Below are 21,765 nucleotides of genomic sequence, written 5' to 3' on the forward strand. Positions count from 1 at the left end.
CAGCGATGGTTACTACCTAATGCATACGTACTTGCTGTGGTAACGATGGCTCACGGAATGGCACACATCAATTCGAGAGGAATATGTAAACTATTGGCCCCAGTATGGCAGAATAGCAATATCCCAAAGTACGCAGAAAACGTGGTCAGAAAGTGTATGGTATGTTTGAAGTACAATCCCGGTAGGGGAACGCCAACTCCAGCTGGTCATTTTGCGCCTCCAACGTACCCGTTCGAGGTTTTGCAGCTAGATTTCATCCACATGGAGAGGTGCAACAACCTGAAATACGTTCTCGTTGTTGTTTGCGCCTTTTCAAGGTGGGTGGAAGCGTACCCCCTTAAGGACAACACCGCCTTATCGACTGCCAAAGCCCTTGTCAAAGAGTTCTTCCCTAGGTTCGGTATGCCTAGAATTGTCTGGAGTGATAACGGAAGTGAGTTCGTAGGATGCGTGATGAAGAGAGTGTGTGAGTGTCTAGGCATACACCAAAAATTCCACTCTGCAAATCACCCCCAATCAGCTGGATTAGTAGAGTGCTACAATGGCACTCTAAAACTCAAACTAGCCAAAATCCAAGCCAGTACAGGTCTTATGCCTTGCCTCTAGCACTTTTGTCAACCAGGACGACTGTCCACTCCAGGTTAGGACTTAGCCCCCATGAAATCGTGTTTGGCCGCCCAGCCAACGTCTGGGGCGTGCCAAGACCCAAGAAACTGAGCGAGATAGAGCACCCCGTACTGCTTGACTATTTGTGCGAATTGACAACTAAATTCCGTGTTTTACACCAACAGGTTCACAGTTCTTCTCCACCAGCCTCTGACGATCCAGGTCACCTCATCGAACCCGGTTCGTGGGTTTTGTTGCGGAATTTTCAGCGCACCAACAACGGACAACCGAGGTGGACCGGACCGCACCTAGTACTACTTTCAACAAGATCTGCTGTTCGGGTTGAAGGCAAGAAAAACTGGGTACATGGGACCCACTGCAAACGGGTCCCTCTACCCCTTCCATACGACCGGTGGGTCAACAAAGGACTTGCTGACTCTGAGACAGAATCCGTACCTCGCTTCATCCCTTTCAGCGATGCCCGTTTGAAAGAAACTAGTACCGAAAAGGAGAGTGATCATATTTTGCAAGGACTTGTGTCACCATCTATGCAATTGGACACTACTGAACCTGAAACGCTGTTTGAAGATCACACCGTACCTGGGAAACGACGATACGACCTGCGGTCTAAACAAAAGAACTAATAAAAGTGTGATCTAATGTAATTTTCTTTTCCCCCTAAGAACTATTTTTGAATTTTCAGCTCTCTCGTCCCAAGGGAACTAGCTCATTTTTGATTTTTCGAACCGCCATCCGGTTCTGCTGCTAGGGTCGCGGTTGAAGTCTGGGGAGTGCAACTGGGAAGTTCTAGGTCCACGGTTCTGATTTGTCCACGGGAGTTACCCCGGACTGAGCAGAGCGCGCTCCCTGGGAGAATCAATCAACCACCGCGGGCAGCAACTAAAGGATGGAGTTTCCAAGGGTAGAGAGACCTGTCAGACTCACGAACTTTGAAAAACAGTTATGCACGATACTGTCCAGAAGAAGATTCCTGATATTATGTGTTTTAATGTTATGTAGCACACTTGTGTTTTTTACTAGTTATATGCTATTCGTTTTTAAAGTTACCTTTTCGAATGACACCCAGACACCACCTCCTCCCACTATTTCTCCACACTACTTTCACCCTTTACCTGAACACGAGTCTGCCCGAAGACTCGAATTTGTAAACAACTCTTTCATCCAGCTTCTACACCAACACCAGTCCATAATGAACACGTCAAACTGTTGGATATGCGGACTTATGCCACACACAACCGATAAGGGGATCCCATACTTCATTTTGCCCTTTAGCTACTATGGTTCTCTGTGGGCTTTCCAGACCATGTTCTTATTCGCCCTAGAACCATACCCGACCCGTTCCGCTGCGAGCGATTCCAGTAACAAGGCGCTAATCGCAGGGATAAGGAACATGAGTAGGGATATCGACACCTATCTGACAATGCCCAAAGATGAACTGAGTCCCTACTCCCGTTGGAACGAGACCAAACATGGGGTTTACCTGGTCAAGAGCCAGGCAGCAAAGAAATCTCGCCCAGTTTGGATAGTTCCCCACCGAGGTCACTTATGCTTACAGGGTATTGGTAGGAACCCCACAGCACAGTTAGGAAAGAGCATTTGCACGGAAACATATGTATTTGCTTCCCGAACTTCCCCGATACTCTTGGCAGCTAAAGGCACGTATTTCGTTTGCCACGACCAAGCCTACACGTGGTTGCCCCCTGATTTCTCAGGTACATGTTTTATTTCATTTCTGCTGCCTCCTACCTACACGGCCCGAGCAGATTACCACCGGACAAGGACAGCTAGAGGTGTCGTGAGTAAAGACGACACCGCGGGTCAGGAATTCGCTGACTTCGCAAAGGGTTTTCTGCCATTTTGGGGGCCTATGGTGAACAGCAGGAATATTCGCCAGTTAGCGAGGGTAGTTGAATCCGCCGTGACTACAACGGCCGGAGCACTTGGCAATTTGACAACAGAGCTTCAGTCGGATCGACTTATGACCCTTCAGAACCGAATTGCCTTAGACATTATACTCGCCGATCGTGGTGGTGTGTGTAGAGTCATCCAATCCAGTTGCTGCATTTTCATCCCTGATAACGCACCAACAGTATACCAGGCCATCTCCAAACTACACGAAATATCTGGTTCCCTTCACGTTGAGAAAGGGGATTGGTCCCTGCTGGGGTGGTTCTGGGAACTGATCACTGCCTGGGGATGGAAAACTTTGATTTTCATTGGGATGATCTTGGCACTTCTGTTCATGTTTTGCTTGTGTATACAGTGTGCTCCTGCACTATGTGGCCTCTGTGCTACCTCGTGTGTACGGAAGCCTGTGTCACAGGACGAGCTGAGTAACAGAATGATGCTCCAGCAACATCTCCACGAATTTCTTCATACCGATTTGGACTCAGATTAGCATGAGTTATTGCCTTATATGAGGGCAAAAGGAGGGTCTGTGGTTCCCAAAATCCGGACCCTGTGGTTTTCCCGATATCGAGGTCCAATACCCGTGTCACGAAACCTCAACGTACTGAGACGATTTTAATGTCTACGAACCGATAATGATTAGGACATCATTCCTATGTATTTGCGTTACAATCGAGGGTTGCCAACACCCCTAAATCACAGTTTCCGTCCCATCCCTTAAACTCCATTTTGTGAACGGCATCCATCTTGCATCTTGCCCTCATGATAAGTCAATTAAAGGTCGAGCTTGATCCAAATAGACACGTCCACCTTTCGTGACTTTCCCCTGACCTGTCCCAACTGACTCCACTGTCTTCGGCCAAACCTGTTTAGGCGGCTCCTCGCCCAGTGGCCGAATACGATAGCATCTACGCATAACATTCCACGAACCATTCACTACATACAGCCCATGTTTCCTTCAAACACGCACCTGTCCCCGTATCTTGTTTATGGCCCTTTTTAGGGCTGGGTTGTACCTTCCTTTATTGGTGGTTCATCGATATCTGATGGGAGTTCCCGGTCCAACTGGGTAATCTATCAGCAAACTGGACATCTAAAATATGGGCTTGCTTACATGACTTCGCTCTTTGTATTGTTGTAGAAATATGTGTGTTGCCATACCATAAACTCAAGAATTCTTGCTTGAAGCCATATATTTGATATATAAGGAGACGGCTGGTTCTGTAAAAACGGTCTCCCAAGAACCTACTCTCTGTGTGGTGTACTTCTGGGACACGTGTTACTTGGTAGCTACCAATAAAACTTGATCTTTGACTGCGACTAGAAGACTACGTGTTTCTGTGGTCCGGAACAAGGGAACTCAGAGGTCTTCGGGTGTTATCCCCTGACACCAGCGGGTTCCTAAAAACCCGTTACCTCACTACCCCTTCCTTACTGGCCCTGCCCCCCAGATTTTCCCTGCCAAGATGTAGGCATAGGGAATGGTTTGTTAACTGGTCGTGTTCCCTGACCGGACCCGTTTCTTCACACAAAGGAAGACGTTAGATGCAGCATGTCACTAACAAGAAGCGATACCTTATTGATCTTGAGCTACACATACCATGCGGAGCCACGGTGACACTTACACATTGAGAGAGATACGACTCTGCACACACCCTCACCCATGTTAACAAGAGACCCGCTGCACAGCCTATCAGATATCGCTGCGTCTCTTGCGACCTCCCAATACCAACGCTGGGAGACCACGCAGACACCATACTACCAGACACTTGAGGCCTGCCTGAAACGGCTGCAGACTCACCCTGCCGCACATAACCACCTACCACTATGCCTCAGTGAGCTATACTACTGTACACCTAGTCGTTTCATAGTCAGCATTACGGTCACGGATCTGGTAAACCATCTGTTGCAGATCCCCCCCCGCTATTGGTTGCCTACGACTGACTATTCGGCTATTTGCGGGGAATTGGGGGATTGCTATCATGGCACTAATGCTGGGTGATCGCTGCAAGGCAATCTCTACAACGTAAGACAAAAATACAAGATCTAATGCTAAAATACCTGCACATCGGATGGCTGCATATACACCCACATGAGAATCGCCGCCGGACCCCCGGGTTGTCGGCTAAATGGCTGTGTCATCTAGCCATAGGTTTACCCGATTGTTTTCTGCCCGGCTGGCCCCTGAGAGCCGCTGAATGTAACATGTAAGATATTTACCATCTATGCAATAAAGGTCTTCAAAAAAAACAAAAAAAACAATGCTCTCGGAGAAACTGCAATTCAAGTTCAAGCTAATGTAGAGTTTGAATGCTGAGCAATGGAAGCAACAAGGTATCAATGTGTTGCCGCTTTTTATCAATAAATTATCTAAAGGGAAAAAAAAAAAGAAATAGTGAATGGCCTGTGGTTTGACAGGCAGAAGAATCTGTTCCACGTGGCAACTCCCCAGTCAATGGGGTCAAACTTGTGACTGCACGTTACTGGGGTAAATCTACCACAAAGTAAAAAAAAAACAATTACATGATATTTTTCTGCCACATCAGTACTATGCAACTTCTAACAAGGGACTATGAGAGGTCTTGGACCGGTCCTGTGACCTGTTACCAGATAGAGCGGTGGTGGCAATGCACCCTGTTGTAAGGATCAATAGCATGAGGTGATCTTTGCATCATGGTCAGTGGAGTGGCGTCCTGCTGACACACCCATGTAATGCTCCATTTCTATGCCTGTGCACAGACTTTGCGCTAACATCAAGTGTGTGTTTAGGGTGTTGGTGTGCGTAGCATAAATGCAATGTGAGAGTGCGACAGAGTAAACCACATTTCCTGCCTGCCAGTTGTGTATGCAAGTGGGACCATATATCCCTCTTTTATACCCTAGTTTAAAGTCCTCTGTTACCAAGGAATAATGTGCTCTACAAAGTACTCAGGTGCCTGCTGTGCCACCAGGGATGGTGTCAGCCTGACAGTTTATCTAAGTTGAAGGGACATCACCTGCAGGCTGTATTACTTAATGGAGAAGCTGTGTACCTGTCCTGAAGAGCCTAGAAGTCTGCCTAGAAGCCTGCCTGCCTGGTAAGAAAGGGAAGGGAGTTTGACTATCCAGCAGGAGGACAAGGCTGCCCTGGAAGAAGCAAGGTCCGACACATATCCGGTATCTGTAGGGCGGGCCGGAAAGCCATCCAGCAGGACCAGCTAGTCTGAGGGACCCCCCCACCCAGACTCTCCCAACAGTTCAAGGCAGAAAATAAAACTCTACGACAACGTGATTGTTGAGGCCCAGTTGGACGATTGTGTGCTGCCAACCAGCCCGTTCAAGGTTGCATTTGCCAAATTCCTAACACAACAGGGTCTGAATCTACTGGCTTCCTGGAGAGCCTGTGTTGGGCTTTTAGCCGCTGAATTTCTGACTACTCTGTGTCAGAGGCCCATGAGGGACAACAACTACTCTAGTGTCGAACACCCTGTTCGAGCTTATGCTTGTGGTCCAGCCGGCCACAGTGTGGGCTCAATTGCTGACGGTCGGGCCTCCAGAGGGGCTGCACTTACCGACAGGCCTGGTGTGACTGCTACCTTGGGACTGCTGATCTTCAGGCAACTGCAAAGAAAAGACAGAGTGGGTGCCCTATTGAATGCAGCCCTACATCCAGGACAAAAGCCTGCTGGTGGGTCACTGCTCTCTCGAGTCTTCGGGCGTGCTATTCAAGTGCTGGGAAACAGGAAAGAGACCCAGACAAGACTGACTCATCCTGAGAAAGGATAAGACTATTACGACAGAGCACACACCCATTGGGGTGACTGGAGTGACAGAACTGGCCCTATACTATATTCATGATACTCCTAAATGCCCCTAGAGGGGAAGAGGGTATCAGAACCGGACGCACCTGTCTGCAGCACATGGTAGTCTGGCATGCCTGCACTATCTTTTCACCCAGACTGTCCATAAAGATGATTTTAGAGCCGCTACGCACATAGCAGGGGGAATCAAAGACCATTCGCTGGTGGTGGTGCAACTCGATGCTCTGGTTGTGGACTTCATCCTACCCTCAAGGGTTGATCCGTGATATTTAAAAGACAAGATGTCCAAAGCTCGTATGAGATGGAGCAGAATTCTATTTTTAGGAGAACGGCCAGCCTGTTGAATCAGCTTGTGTGCTATAGGGTGAATTCAAGGCAGTGATTTGAGGCCAGACACAAGCCTTGGTTGGGGGAATGCCAAAGGAATGTAAATGGAAGTGCGAGGATCAGGACAGGGAATGTGCTTTCCTGGAGGCTTGCTTGGCAAGTGGGGAATCAGTTTCTCTCCCGTTACACCATCAACTGAAGCAGCACACATTAAGAGCACTAATGGAAAATAGCGTGAACTCAAAGCCAATAAGTTGCTTGCATGGCTAGAGAGACGAGACAAAGGACGGAACTGGATCCTTGAGGTTAATGACAACAAGGGGATGGAAATATTGGGAGAGACTTCCTGAAAGACCTGACCCTGCCGATGCTAACGAATGAGGACCGAGACGCACTAGACCAAGACCTGTCAGTAGACTAAATAAATAAGACAATAAGAACCTTGCAAACAGGGCAAGCGACGGGGCCTGATGAGCTCCCGTTAGAATGATATAAAATCATGATGGATAAAATCAGGGAGTACCTCCAGAGTATGTTTCAGACTGCCTGAAAATAAGGATGTCTCCCGGAGGACCAAAGAACGTCTGAGGTGGCGGTCATCCCAAAAAGGACGAACCAGCAACTGAGTGTGGGTCTTATAGACTTATCTCCCCGCTTAATATTGAGACTAAGGTACTTGCGAACGCCCTGGGGATCTGCCTGCGGACAGAAATTGCAACAGTGGTTCATCCTGATCGATCGGGCTTTATGCCACATCAGGGAACGCGCTTAAATCTCCGACACCTTAATGGAGTACCACATGCAATAGGGGATTCCTTTGCTGAACCAGTGGCGCTGCTTTTAAGCTCTTGTATGTGGCTCCTCTAGCGAGCATGCGCATCAATAATATAGTCTACCGAGTCTTTGCCGTCCGACAGGGATGTTTCTTGTCTCCTATGCTCTTCACACATGTTTGGTTTCACCAGGACCTCTCATATGGGGTATTCCTGTTGATCAGGATATAATATCAACTGGAAGAAGTCCTTAATATTCCTGTTGGTGGCAGGGGTCCTGCGGCTGCACTCTAGGTGCACAGTTAGGGTGGCACTACATGGCTTTAAATATTTGGTTGTGTTCATTACAAAAGAGCACAGGCAGGAACATACTCCCGAAATTAGACCGTCTTCGCTGGGATGCCCCACACTTGCGGGCGCTCCCACTCTCCTTACTGGGCCGGGTGGCCCTATTTAAAGTGATGACCCTCCAGGGTCTCCTGTACATTGTGCAAAAAAACGTCCTTTAAGATCCCACCAGACATTTTTTTTTCAAAAGGTAGTCTGAGAACTTCGGCTCCTGTTGTGGGATGGCGGCACGTCACGCTGAGTAAGGTGCAGAGGGGAGTTTATTAAGGTGGACTGGCGGTCCGGAGTATTCACAAGTATTACTGGACCTCGCAGCTGGTGGCAGTCAACAACTGGGTTTTTGCAGACCATGAGGAACCTGCTTACTGGGTAGATAGATTGGCCATGGGCAAGAGAGGTTACCCCACCCCGGAGCTGTATCGAAGAAAGTATGAGTGCACCCTGCCTACTCATACCCAAACATTGGTAAAGGTGTGGAAAGAGGCTACCAAGTGTTTAGGCTGAGAAGGTAAGCTGACTGAAATTACTCCACTGTAAGATGGTGATCTAGTAAGTGCAGCGGGAGGATTGCAGGGCTTCACAAAATGGGGATTGATTAGCTTAGAGTGGCCGGGCGATGTGTGGAGGGGACAGGCGCTTGTGTCCTTCACGATCCTACAACAAAAGTATAAATTAGGTGACTAAAAACGCTTCTGACATTTGCAGGTGGCCACGCTCAGCAAAGTCACATCCAAGAAGGGGGGGAGTTGTCTGATGCATCCCCACTGGAGGACCAGCTATTAATTGATCTCCTGACCGAAAAAGCAATCTCAACCATCTATAGGAAGTTGATCTACAATTCTCTGGATCCCTTGGGGACACGGAGAGCTGTGTGGGAGAGGGATCTAGGCACGCTTGGCGATGGCGATTGTGTTGAGGCCATTCAGGGTGTCAGGGAGTTGGCAATTAGAAGTCATTTTTGTCTAATTTAACTGCAGATACTGATACTGCCAAATCAATGACCCTGTTTACATTAAAGAGCAGCTTGAACTCAGAGCTCAACAACAGACTTGATTGAATAAATGACCTGCACACTGCTTATCTTGCCAAGACACAGGTACTTTGTAAATCTCTTTTTATTGAACAAGTGCTCAATCGATGGTGTTGACAACGAAAATACGGTGCACATTAGTGAGAGTGATTAGACCAAAAACACAAAGTCTGCAAATATAGAGTGAGTAACATAGCTTGGCTTGGCCTGAAACTCCCTGGCCAAATCCCACTACATAAAACTCGATTGCCCTTTATCGAAGGCAGGTAGTCCTCCCACGGTTATGGAGGTCGCTGGGCTGCAAGACGACTTGCCTTTTGGTTCTGGATCATCTAAGGATGCAGACAGGCCAGTAGGACTGGGACCAAGACAATAGTTCTCTACAGATCATCACCAGCAGAGAAGGCTGCAGTGCCCTTAGGTCGCCAAGAACTGAAATTCAGGGTCTGGGGATGCCACCTAAAATCTTGATTTAAGGGTGTTACAAGGGAGTGACAGGTAGAGGCTAATGGGCCCCTTTCCTGGGGTGTCTACACCCTCTATCATGCCCACCTCCTGTGGGAAGGGGACATAGTCCTAGCCCTGATTGGATAAGTCCCATCATCTTCAAGACGGTGGGCACTACAAAGTGTACTTCACCTCGCCTCCAGCACCTGACGGATGGAGTTAACAGAGGGGGCACACCTCCTGTTGTATCTAAGGTTTCCACCTGTCCTTGCACCTAAAAGGGGGTGAGGACAGGACGATCGCTTGCTCCCTCTAAGAGGAGAGGCTGGGGTCGCATTACAAAGGCAGCAAGGCCTTTGAAAATCCTTGCCACAGATGGCTCTTCCTGACCAGGGGAGGAGTGAACACCTCCTCCCAGGAAAGGCATCGTTATCGACCTCGAAGTACACAGGCACTCTCCCCATGAGGACAGAACACACTCTGGTGGTAGCAGGCTGGCTCAGGCCAGTCGGTGACCACAATAAGGATTGGTAGATTTTAGGGGACCTCTCTAGGGGGTACTCTGTGTGCAATTTTTTATAAATCGGACACTGCAATCATCGCAGGTGTATTTCCTAGGACAGCGAAAACTCTACAGCAGGTCTTGCTCATAGTCCTTATACTGCGACTGCCACTACTGAACATTAATCTTGAATTGTTAAACCAGGGCCAGGATGTGGACAGGAGCCAATGAACAGGAGGGCAACTCACCAGATAATAGAAGTATTCTGTCTTCACACTCACTCAGAGAGAACAATGCCATCCCATGTATTGCATGACAAAGAGGCCACAACCCTCAGTGAAACACTCACCTCTCAGATGGGATTCGTTAATAAAATGAACAAAACGGGTCCCTGGGGACCCCGCAGATACACCGTTCCTACCAGTACTATAAATGCCTGGGGTCCCGCAGGTAAACCTAACAGTGCTACAAAGGCTTAGGGGCCCTACAGGTAAACCTTTCCTAACCCAGTGCTACAAATGCTATGTGCTCACTGCAGCAGGACTGGGCGCTTCAGGGCAGCAATTAAGTTGCTTGGCATTCATCTACCCTTAGCTAAGCCACGTGATAAAGGCAGTAGATCAGGATGATTCTCCTCGATCAGGAATAGCTCTGACTATCGAAAAGATGAAGATCCTTGTATAACACAAACGCAGACTTGCGGTTCGGCTCTACCAGGACATGTAGTAAACTATTCATTTATGTTTATGTAGGATTAGATTGCATTGCAGGTTAATTCTTATGTCACTATTTTCCGCACACAACATACAACATAGATTCCTCACGAGCGCCGCCTGACGAAGGGAGAACCCCCAAAATGAATTGGGCAGACTGAATTTGAATTTACTTGAGGAACAGTGGATTTTTAAACTGATTCTCTGAGAATAAATATGCTTAAACTGGAATACAGGTGGATTTGCTTCCAAGGGAAGGAGACATTGATGCACTTTTGTGGGTACAAGCTGTGGAGCAGGAGACACAGACCTGATCTAGTCTGGGCTATATAAACAACTGTAGCCAAATACATCTACCTTCTGGCACGCGATGAGTGGATTACATAAATACTAGAATAATGAATGAAAAACACACGCATGCATAGACAAGGTTTGCTATGTAACCTCTGGACTCCTGTAAACTTAAACAAACACCAGTAAATCAGACACTAGGGACATCACCTGAAGCTCCTAAGTTTATCCTTTTGTTGGTATCTTGTTTTTGGATGGTGGGTTTTTAGGATAAGCTATTTTTAGGTGTGTCTTCTTTTATTCCAGGATGGGGATTAGTTTTAGCATTGTCAGCTTTATACTCTGCATACCAAGGCAGTACATAAAATGCAGCCTGCATACCACAATCCATGGCTGTATCCCATAAAACATCCTTACCTTTTAACAAAAAGGACCCAAGACCTTCTGGACTTTATTCAGTTAACCAGACGCATCTCCCAGTCGATTGACATTAGTTATAGGATCAGCGTTAAGAAACAATTGGTGAAATGCCTCACAGTAGCCAACAATCTAGCACCTAAAAAAAGAGCGCAATAAATGTGTCTGGTCTCTGTCGCAAGGGTTGGTAGTTAAATGCCACTCTAGATATTTACATAGTGACTTTTCCGGGCTCAGCTCTGTAGGATACCAAAGGGCGTGAGTCCTGTGTTTATTATTAGAATACGTTCTAAAAGGAGCAATGTTATCAAAGGCAGAATTTAAAGCCGTACACTAGTCCGCCAAGGCGTGCTTTATGTCTTGTTCCTTTGAGGTTACAGAGAAATCCAATTTTTCAGCGATAGGAGTAATGCGCGGCCATTGACAAGAGACTCTTTTGCTCAGGTCTTGTTTCTCAGGCAACCCAGCTTTAGGTATTTGAAAAAAGAGTAATGAGTGGTCAGTCCACGTCAAGGCATGGGCTTCACAAGTCAGTGCAGTAGAGGTGCTGAAGATTAATGAGTGGTCAGTCCACGTCAAGGCATGGGCTTCACAAGTCAGTGCAGTAGAGGTGGTGAAGATTGATGAGTGGTCAGTCCACGTCAAGGCATGGGCTTCACAAGTTAGTGCAGTAGAGGTGGTGGAGAGTAATGAGTGGTCAGTCCACGTCAAAGGCATGGGCTTCACAAGTCAGTGCAGTAGAGGTGGTGAAGATTAATGAGTGGTCAGTCCACGTCAAAGGCATGGGCTTCACAAGTTAGTGCAGTAGAGGAGGTGAAGATTAATGAGTGGTCAGTCCACGTCAAGGCATGGGCCTCACAAGTCAGTGCAGTAGAGGAGGTGAAGATTAATGAGTGGTCAGCCCACGTCAAAGGCATGGGCTTCACAAGTTAGTGCAGTAGAGGTGGAGAAGATTAAGTCCAAGATTATGGCCCGCCGAGTGAGTAGGGTCCGTAATCTTTTGTTGCAGTCCTCAAGTCTTTAAGTCTGATAATAGTTTTGCTACTTCCATATCTAAAAAATCTTCTCCACGATAATTATAATCCCCAAGCAGAAGAAATGTTTGTGATGACTACACATAAGTCGCTAAATAAAATAGTCAGGTTCCAAACAACTAGTCTGCTAATTTGCCCCTACAGCTCTGGATGTGGGGCTTGAAAGACTTACTCTGCTCAATCGGGGAAGTCCTGCTGCAGATCGGGATGTCAAAAAGATACAGCACAGTCTATAAAAAAACCAAAGATGGTATATACAATAAAATCAGAAGCAGCCAAGTTTTTGTCTTTAAAAGTATTAAGAAGTACTAATGCTCTATTTTCACTTGCCTGCAAGGTCCGCTGTGTATTCCTAATATATTTCTCTGAGAGAAAGCACGAGTGACTGAGCGAAAGGGCTATAGATTTGTTACCACAATTCCTAGAGGGAGACGGGGAAGTCATGTTTGGTGGCTGCCAAAACCATTTTCTACCTTTCTAGGTTAGGGATGCTTATAGTTTTGTTGCTTGCTGTTGCATTATTTTTCTGCTTTACTGAGGGTGTTATACTCCTTTTTTTCCTGCACTTGTACTTTGAGGAGCTGTTCCTGCCCGGGTGGCCATTTTGTTCGGCTACACTCTCCCTCCGGGAAGCGCTCTAGTCGATGCAGGCGTCCTGCCTAACCCCTACTCAATGGCCCCAGATCGGACGCGTGCAGCTCGCTTAATTTTCCCAATGGCCCCCAGCGCCGGGATGCCTCCAGGTAGCAGTGCGCTTTACAAATCGTGGATTTACAAGTTACTATTTATTTTACGCAATGTTTCTTACTGAAACATGGCTGCACATGAGCTCTGGCCCTGATGTAGCTGCAGCTTTACTGTTTAACTATGCTATAGTCAGGAAAGACAGGGACTCCAAGACAGGTGGTGGCATTGCTATAATTTATAAAAAGTCCTACATGTGCAAATTTGAAGACCTGCCATTTACGAGCTGTGAGGCAGCTTTATTTAAGCTTGCCCTGACCCCTAAGTTCACCTTCTCAGGCATACTAGTTTATCGTCCCCCTGGGCCATCCGGTCCATGGGCTTCATCCTTTCCTGACCTAATAACCCCTTTTCTCTTAAATGCCACCAACTTCTCCATCTTGGGCGACCTTAACTTACGCTTGGTTGACTCTGCATGTACTAATAGCGCTACTTTTATCTGGCAGCATTAAATATTGCACTTTGCAACTCCGATCCCGTTCATGTGGCCGGCCACCTACTCGACCCTATTTTCTCCAGTTTATCCAACATTCAAAGCCCACCAGCTCTTCCCTTATGTTGGTCTGATCACTTTGCGATCGGTTTGCGTTTCGAGATCTCAGTGAACTCACCTGTAGCCGCACCTAGCATCAGGAAACCAACTATGAACTGGGGAAAACTGGACATTGAAGCTCTCAATAAGATTCTGTCTTCCAATGCTCCTATCACAAAACAAATGTCTGTCACTCTTTCGGGTGGCGTCCAAAAGTGGCTTTTACATGCCATTGATACCTGTCTCCCACCCTCTATTAAGAAGGTGAACAACCACAGCCCCCTGCCCCTTGGTTCACTGAGAATTTAAAAACAGTGAAAGCCAAATGCAAAGCTTTGGAAGGACGCTGAAGGATGAACTATGCGCCTGACAACAAACTTGCATATAAAAGGGAAAAAAGAGAATACCACACTCTCTGTAAGTCAGCTCGTGCTGAATATGTCTCCTCGACCATCTCTAGTGCGCTGAATTGTTCCAAGACATTATTTAAAATGGTCAAAGAACTTTCTGGATCTGAAACTCAATCTACTCCCCCTTCCCTGAATGGTTTACAATGTGAAGACGTGGAGAAATTCTTCCTCCATAAAGTGGAGAAAATATACTCTGAAATGAAGGGCATAAAACCAGGTACCCCCCATCAGCAAGCACCTACATCCCCTCAAGCAGCCAGAACTATCTCTCACAGTGACAACAGAATCGCTGAATCCACGAATAAACTGGAAATGTGGGCTCCATTAGATATGAACTCCCTTATACGACTCATAGCCAGGATTAAATCTGGCTCACCCTGTGACCCTCTTCCGATCTCGGTGCACCAGCAGCTTGAGTCGCTTTCACTCACAATAATCATGGAACTCTTGAATGCCTCCTTACAGGAGGTAATGGTTCCACCTGAGTGGAAACCCGCAATGGTGCTTCCTCTTCTGAAGAAGGCTAACTACCGGCCTCTTTCATTGCTCCCTGCAAAAAGAACAATGGATGGACAGAATGCAGAACAATGTCATATATTCACCCCATTACAGCGATCTGGCCTTAAATCCATCGTTTTATTCCTCACTATCCCATTCCAGTTTGGACCCAGCCGTATGGAAATCAGTCTTGAACCTAAACAAAATGGGAAAAGTCGAGCCCGAACTGCCAGGACAGGTCCTCCCTGGAATGGAAACAAGCATCCTAGGACCGGGTTCCAGCTTTCAGCCCCCATCAGCCAGAATAGCTTGACTCCAGTGGCATGGAGAGCACGGGACCAACGTCTCGGTATACCTGGCACACTCGGGGTGACAAATGCAAAAAGAACAATTGATGGACAGAATGCACAACAATGTCATACATTCACCCCAGTACAGCCATCTGGGCCTAAATCCATAGTTTTTTTGCTCACCATGCCATTCCAGTTTGGACCCAGCCATATGTAAATTTGTCTGACCCTGCAACCAATGGGAACAGTCCAGCCCGAACTGCCAGGCCGGTCCTCCCTGTACTGGAAACAAGCATCCATCAGCCAGGATAGCTTGACTCCAGTGGCATGGAGAGCAAGGGACCAATGTTTGGGCATACCCGTCCCACTTGGGGTGACAAATGCAAAAAGAACAATTGATGGACAGAATGCATAACAATGTCTTACATTCACCCCAGTACAGCGATCTGTGCCTAAATCCATCGGTTTTTTTGCTCACCATCCCATTCCAGTTTAGATCCAGCCATATGCAAATCAGTCTTGACCCTGCACACAATGGGAACAGTCCCGTTCTGAATTCCGTCCATCAATTGTGTGTCTTTTGCTTTCTCGCCCTAAGTGCGCCGGGTATGCCCAGAAGCGGTTCCAGGCTCACTGTGCCACTGGAATCAAGCTATCCCGGCTGATGGGGGTTGAAAGCCCAAAACCGGTCCTAGGATGCTTGTTTCTGGTCCAGGGAGGACATGACTTGGCCTCCCATGAGGCACAGGGTCAAGACTGATTTGCATATGGCCAGGTCTAAACTGGGGTGGCATGGTGGGCAAAAGAATGATGGATTTAACCCAGAACTCTTGACTGGGGGGTGAATGTTTTGATTTGTTCTGCATTCCGTCCATCAATTGTGTGTCTTTTGCTTTCTCGCCCTAAGTGCGCTGGTAGTATGCCTATGCCTAGACATGGGTCCCAGGCTCAATGTGGCAGTGGAATCAAGCTATCCTGGCTGATGGGGGTTGAAAGTCCAAAACCGGTCCTAGGATGCTTGTTTCCGGTCCAGGGAGGACCTGGCTTGGCAGTTCAGACTGGACTGTTCCCATGAGGCACAGGGTCAAGACTGATTTGCATATGGCCAGGTCTAAACTGGGGTGGCATGGTGAGCAAAAGAATGATGGATTTAACCCAGATCTCTTGACTGGGGGTGAACGTTTTGATTTGTTCTGCATTCCGTCCATCAATTGTGTGTCTTTGTTTTTTATTTCATTGCTCCTGGCCTTCTTGAAAATCCCAGAAAGACACATTAATTCACAGCTATCTCAGTTTGTCGAGTCACAACATTTTGTACACTCATCTCAGTCGGGCTATAGAGCCAGCTTTTCAACTGAAACTACCCTTCTTGGAGTTACGGAAAGGCTGCAACATCGTTTAGATTCTGGAGACACGATGGCCCTCATATTACTTGATTTGAGAGCAGCTTTCGGCACGGTGTCTGACACCGTGTTAGTGAAAGCCTTACGATCTTTGGGTGTTACCAGGCCGGCACTCAACTGGCTTATCTCTTTTCTCACCGACTGAACGTTCCAGGTCTTCGCCCCAACGGACAGTTCTGTTACTCATTCCTCTCCCTGCGGGGAACCCTATGGCTCCATTCTTAGCCCTTTGTTATTTAACATGAGTGTCAGACCTCTGGCTGACATTGCAGAGGAGGCGGGCTGACCCTGTTCTCCTATGCTGACGACACCCAGATAGTCTTCTCTCTCTGTATGGAGAGGGTGTCTGAGACATCTGCTCTCCAGATGGGGTTGAGTAAAATTGCATACTGGATGCAGGCCAATTTTCTCAAACTCAGTGGAGAGAAAACTAAGGTCCTGATTCTGGGGAAGAATAAAGAACTTTGGGGTCCCTAAAACTAGCCTACTGAAAAACTTCTTTTTACATAATTATATTTTCATTTTATATAATGAAAACGTAGCAGAAATAATAGCTGTACTTCACTTGATAACTTATCCCCGATTCTCCTGCACTTAGAAGCATGATCACAGTGCACGCACTCTTCAGCAATCACCATCACTAGGAAGAGATCGGCTCAACCAATCAGCACGTGCTCTTCAGTCATCACTGTGAATAGGTCAGCTCAACCAATCAGCACGTGCTCTTCAGTCATCACTGTGAAGAGATCGGCTCAACCAATCAGCACGTGCTCTTCAGTCATCACTGTGAAGAGATCGGCTCAACCAATCAGCACGTGCTCTTCAGCCATCACTGTGAAGAGATCGGCTCAACCAATCAGCATGCTTAGAATGCTGCCACTAATACTGTCATTTGTCTGCATTATAGGCCCTGTGAGAGTGAGAAGTATGGACATCGACCGGAAAGTAAGAGTGTGCCTATCTGGGTGTGGTATGATGAGGGAGAAAGGACATAAACTTGTTTTTAACATGCTGTCTGGCATTAACAGTTGTTAATTGTCTGTCCCCTTGTTGCATTCCCTCGCCTTTGGCTCTTTCACTTAACAGCAGTTAACATCCTTTGCAGGGCGTTAATCTTGTTTGTTAATGCCCTCAGAAGCAGGCGATAAGGCTTAAGGGATAAACTGTGATAAAAGCAAATCGAAAGTCCTCCCAAGAGGCTTGATACTATAGTCAGTTCTTTTCAGCCGTAAGGCACACTCATTCACACATTCAATGTACACTTATGTCACTCATGCCTTCAGTCATTCCAAGGGGCCCTCGAAGGTAAGCTTTGTATCGCTTCTACATGGTACAGGAAGGTATGCCAATAATTTCTTGGGTATTTAAAAGAGACAAAGTTTCAGAGGGTTAGGTGATTCTGGTCACACCTACACACCCATATCTAGGTGCTTCCAGGCGCTACAGCAGGGTCCAGTTATTTTATGTAGCCCTTAATACTGGCCTTCAGACAACAGTTCTCTGCATTCAGACAAATAAAGAAGCTAACACACAGGGAATAAACACCAAGGACGTCCAAAAATATATAAAAGCCTGCCCAGTGTGCGCACGACAAAAGTCCTCCCATTCATCCCCTAAAGGTCTTCTACAACCATTGCCCATACCTCTGCTTCCCTGGCATACTATCAGTTTGGACTTCATCACAGATTTGCCTAAATCCCACAACTTCACTGCAATTTTAGTAGTTGTGGATCTTTTGTCTAAAATGGGGCACTTTATTCCCTTACAAAAACTACCAACAGCTACAGAATTTAGTGAAGTGTTCTGAAACCATATTGGAAAACTACATGGCCTTCCCAGTAAAATAATTTCCGACAGGGGCACTCAATTTGTTTCAAAATTCTGCAGTCAGTTGTGCACACATTTAGGAATTGAAATAACATTATCCTCCGCTTTTCACCCACAGACTGACGGCCAGACAGAAAAAGTTAATCAATACCTTGAACAAAGTCTACGGTGCCTAACCTCCATTATATCGGCTCATTGGGATGAGGTCCTACCATTGGCAGAGTTTTCATACAACAATAGCTATCATGCAGCTTTAGGCTGTTCCCCTTTCTTTTTTATAACTGGCTTACATCCACGATCTATTCCTGCCATCCTTCCAGATTTATGCCTGCTGTGACCAAAAGATTAACAAAATTGCGGGAATTTCAAGAACAAGCCAAGCGTAGTTTAGCCAACAATAAACAAAAAGGTCAAATTATCAGTCGATAAACACAAAACACCAGCATCACCCTATAAAGTAGGGGATCTCGTCTGGTTATCAACCAGAAATATCCAGATTGAAGGCCCCAAGAAACTAAAACCTAGGTTCATTGGCCCCTTTCCCATAAATAACATTTTGAATCCAGTTTCAATGAGATTAACTTTGCCCTCGGAATATGCCAATCACCCAGTTTTTCGTGTATCTTTGCTCAAACCACATGATCCGGTGTAGTGACTGAGGTATTGGTGCTTTTTTGGCTCAGTTATGACCGTTGCCCACCACCATCTCAATATATGCTGCTGTCAATCGAACATGTATGGTGTTTTGTCCATTCCCGACCTTTATTTCACCTAGTTGGTAGGGCTTGCCTATAGACTTTGACAGCTTTATGTCCCCTTATATGCTGCTTTTTGCTCTTTTTCGGGCCTAAAGGCCTATGCTCGAGCGATGCTATGTTCTTTTCTGACACCATCCTGCTAAGCCTCTTTAGGTGAAAGGCAATGTTTTAGTTTCAATGTGTTGTTCGCTAGTAGTGAACCAGCAAGCACCGGTTCTTGTCAGAGAAATGTACTCTCTTCGCGCTGGAGCCATAACAAAAGCTTGGCCAGCTGCTGTTGTGTGCCAGGTACGGAAAGGTACATGAATATCATGAGAACGGTAGGCGAGTTCTTCTAGAAGCTTCGAGAAAGAGCTACATTCTATATTAGTGAAAGCGGGTCCAAGTGAGGGTGAGAGGATTGTCTGGTGGTTTTGGCGGTCTGGTGAAGCATCACGGTGCAGACGTGCAGTCGTGTTTGTGGAACAGAGTCCTGACCCAACCGAAGAGGGAAAGAGAGACGGACCTGTCTTCAGATTGCAGATGTCTAATAATATGGTGAGGTGTTCCATGTATGACTCATTTTAGCTAATTATTCCTTTATTTTCAGGTTCTATATGTGTGTATGTATATTAATAAGTCATTTCTTTCTATGTCCTTTCATCATTGTGTAATAAAAGACCCCAATTTGCATTAATTCCATTTGTTTGTTGTCACTAAGAGAGAGTGTGGGTTCTTCTTAACCAGGTGCTGTAGTATAGAAGGAGGGGTGATTCCCTTCTTACAGGTAACTGATGATGGGATGGTGTGCTGCTCATGATTAGGGATGACTACATGGGAGAATATATAATTTGTCCTTATTCTCTGTGGAGGAGGGTCGGGCCCCTTTTTTACCAAGTGCTTACAGAGGGATGTGCTAGTTCCCCTCTAATGAGTACTTGTAGATACGGAAGGGAAATCGGCTCCTAAGCAGGAATACCTAAATTGCTGGTAGACCAACCCAACATAGCGTAAGAGGTATGTACTGATTTTCACCGGAAGGTGTTGCTGATTCGCACCAGGGTGCGTTGCTCGCATAAGTGCGCGTTGAACGTCGGAAGACGTTGCTGACTTGATTTGATATTTGATTCGTCGGAAGACGTTGCTGATTTGATATTGATTCGTCGGAGGACGTTGCTGATTTGATATTGATTCGTCGGAAGACGTTACTGATTTGATATCGATTCACACCAGGGTGCGTTGCTCGCGTAAGTGCGCGTAGATCGTTGGAAGACGTTGCTGATCTGATTTGATATTTGATTCTGATTTGTCAGATGCCGTTGCTATACATACCCTCTGAGCTTTGATCTATAGTATCTTTAGTTATTTATGTTACTCCTTTCTCAGATAGGTAGTCTGAATGTGGTGTTTTGTTGTTAGGCATTCTGGGAAGGGACTGTGATGAGTAATTACTTTATAGCTAACTAGCTGAAACACCAGAAAAGTAGGAAAATATCAGTCATTACATCAGTCCACATGAAAAGACAACCCACCTCCACCTGTTGTAGTTGGAGACAATATTGCATATGAAGAAAATCGCATTATAGATGCAAAACGTAAACATGGTCGATTACAGTATTTAATTAACTGGAAGGGTTATGATGCGTCAGAAAGATCCTGGAAACAGGAACACATGTACATACTACAACATTGGTCAGATCTTTCCATGCCTTGCATCCGGAAAAACCCTGTCACATACGAAGACCTTTGGGGGGGCAGGAGGCATTTCCTGCATGTGTAAACGTTCTTGGCATGTACACGTGAATTACTTGGGAAAGATCTAAGGCCCAAATCACCTTCACATGCACACGTGAGAAAACCTGAGACCCAAAGCAATTTAAACCCCACCCACTTGGTTCCCGATGCTTCGCTTCGTGCCTAAACACTCACCTGACTCCGGACCTTGGTGGCAGATCATCCGAAGCTCTTTAGCGCTCCACCCTGCTTCCTTCCCTGTCTTCACTCAGTGTCTTCGGCTGTGTTCTTGCTCCCCGGAGCACATTTCAGACATTCCTTCCTGTTTCTGAATTTCCGGCTCCAGATCCTCTCCCGGCACTGTTTCCGATTTCCTGCAAAAGAGAAAAGAAAAGAGAATCAACAAAGGGTTGCCAAGCTACACCTCGCTCTGAATGGTAAAGCGTTAGCATGCTTGAACACATACCAGTAAGAATTTAAACTTTATGAAAACTGTGGCACACCTCTTGACCTTCTATAAATCAAGAGAACGTTTTGAAACTCTTCCTGAAACAATCCAAGGACTTTAAGGACATTGAGTAAGTGAAGAATGTTAAAGTAAAACAGACATTTGTGTAAATACCTTGAGTCTGATTAGAAGACTGAAAGGAAACAGAGAGCTCGATTGTTGTTATTATTTATATATATTTAATGTGAAATTACGGAGCAAATATTGTAAAGGAAATCAGTAACTCTTGAGATAATTTGAGCAATCACAGATTATTAGTGCACCTGTAGTGTTTTTTTTGTTTATTCTTTCTTTTAGTTTCAAGAATCCTTTTGAGAAAAGGTCAAGGGTAATTCAGGTATACCTAATTAATAGTTCCAAAGCAGATGTTTGACCTAAAAAAGTGATTTAGGATGTTCAGATTAATCGGGTACATTTATCAGATTATACACGAGCTGAAAACTGAAGCCCAGTAACACTTTGCCTTTCTCGAGAGACATTCTACACGACTGAATTGTCAAGTCGGTCTACAAGAATCCAGAGTGTCTTCTCTTTTCTCTCATCCCTATTCCCCCCCTCCCCCAGGGTTCGATCAGGGCGGCAAGTGAATCCTATCCTTGCCTCACTGGTGGAGTTCAGAGGGAGTTTGGTAATAGCAGCATCAAGGAAGGAACAAACCGGAGTACAGGTGGGTGAATTTGTGACACCCTGGGCCCTGTGGACCACCACCTCCCTGGGGCTTTGTACTCGTTCGGAGGGGGGCCGCGCAGCCCCCATTCTAGAGCCCATGATGGCCTGGGGACCATCACCCCCTCGGGCCAGCTGCAATGTCTCCCGCCATGCCATAGCAAACTCTGCTTTGCTTCTTGGAAGCAGCAGGAAACCT

The 21,765-nt window shown here is 46.4% G+C and overlaps 1 protein-coding gene and 1 long non-coding RNA gene across 2 annotated transcripts in view; both read right to left on the reverse strand.

Moving 5' to 3' along the window:
• The window catches only part of LOC144805579 (uncharacterized), a 483,457-nt gene that overhangs the window by 146,950 nt on the left and 314,742 nt on the right, over positions 1–21,765 (reverse strand). The window lies entirely within an intron of this gene.
• LOC144807700 (uncharacterized) overlaps positions 1–21,765 on the reverse strand; it is a 53,294-nt gene that overhangs the window by 14,269 nt on the left and 17,260 nt on the right. The window contains exon 3 of the long non-coding RNA XR_013606387.1: positions 20,588–20,766. This is a non-coding gene — a long non-coding RNA (uncharacterized LOC144807700). The remainder of the gene's footprint in view (positions 1–20,587; positions 20,767–21,765) is intronic.

Source organism: Lissotriton helveticus, chromosome 1_2 (assembly GCF_964261635.1).
Source record: "Lissotriton helveticus chromosome 1_2, aLisHel1.1, whole genome shotgun sequence".
Taxonomy (NCBI): Eukaryota; Metazoa; Chordata; class Amphibia; order Caudata; family Salamandridae; genus Lissotriton; species Lissotriton helveticus.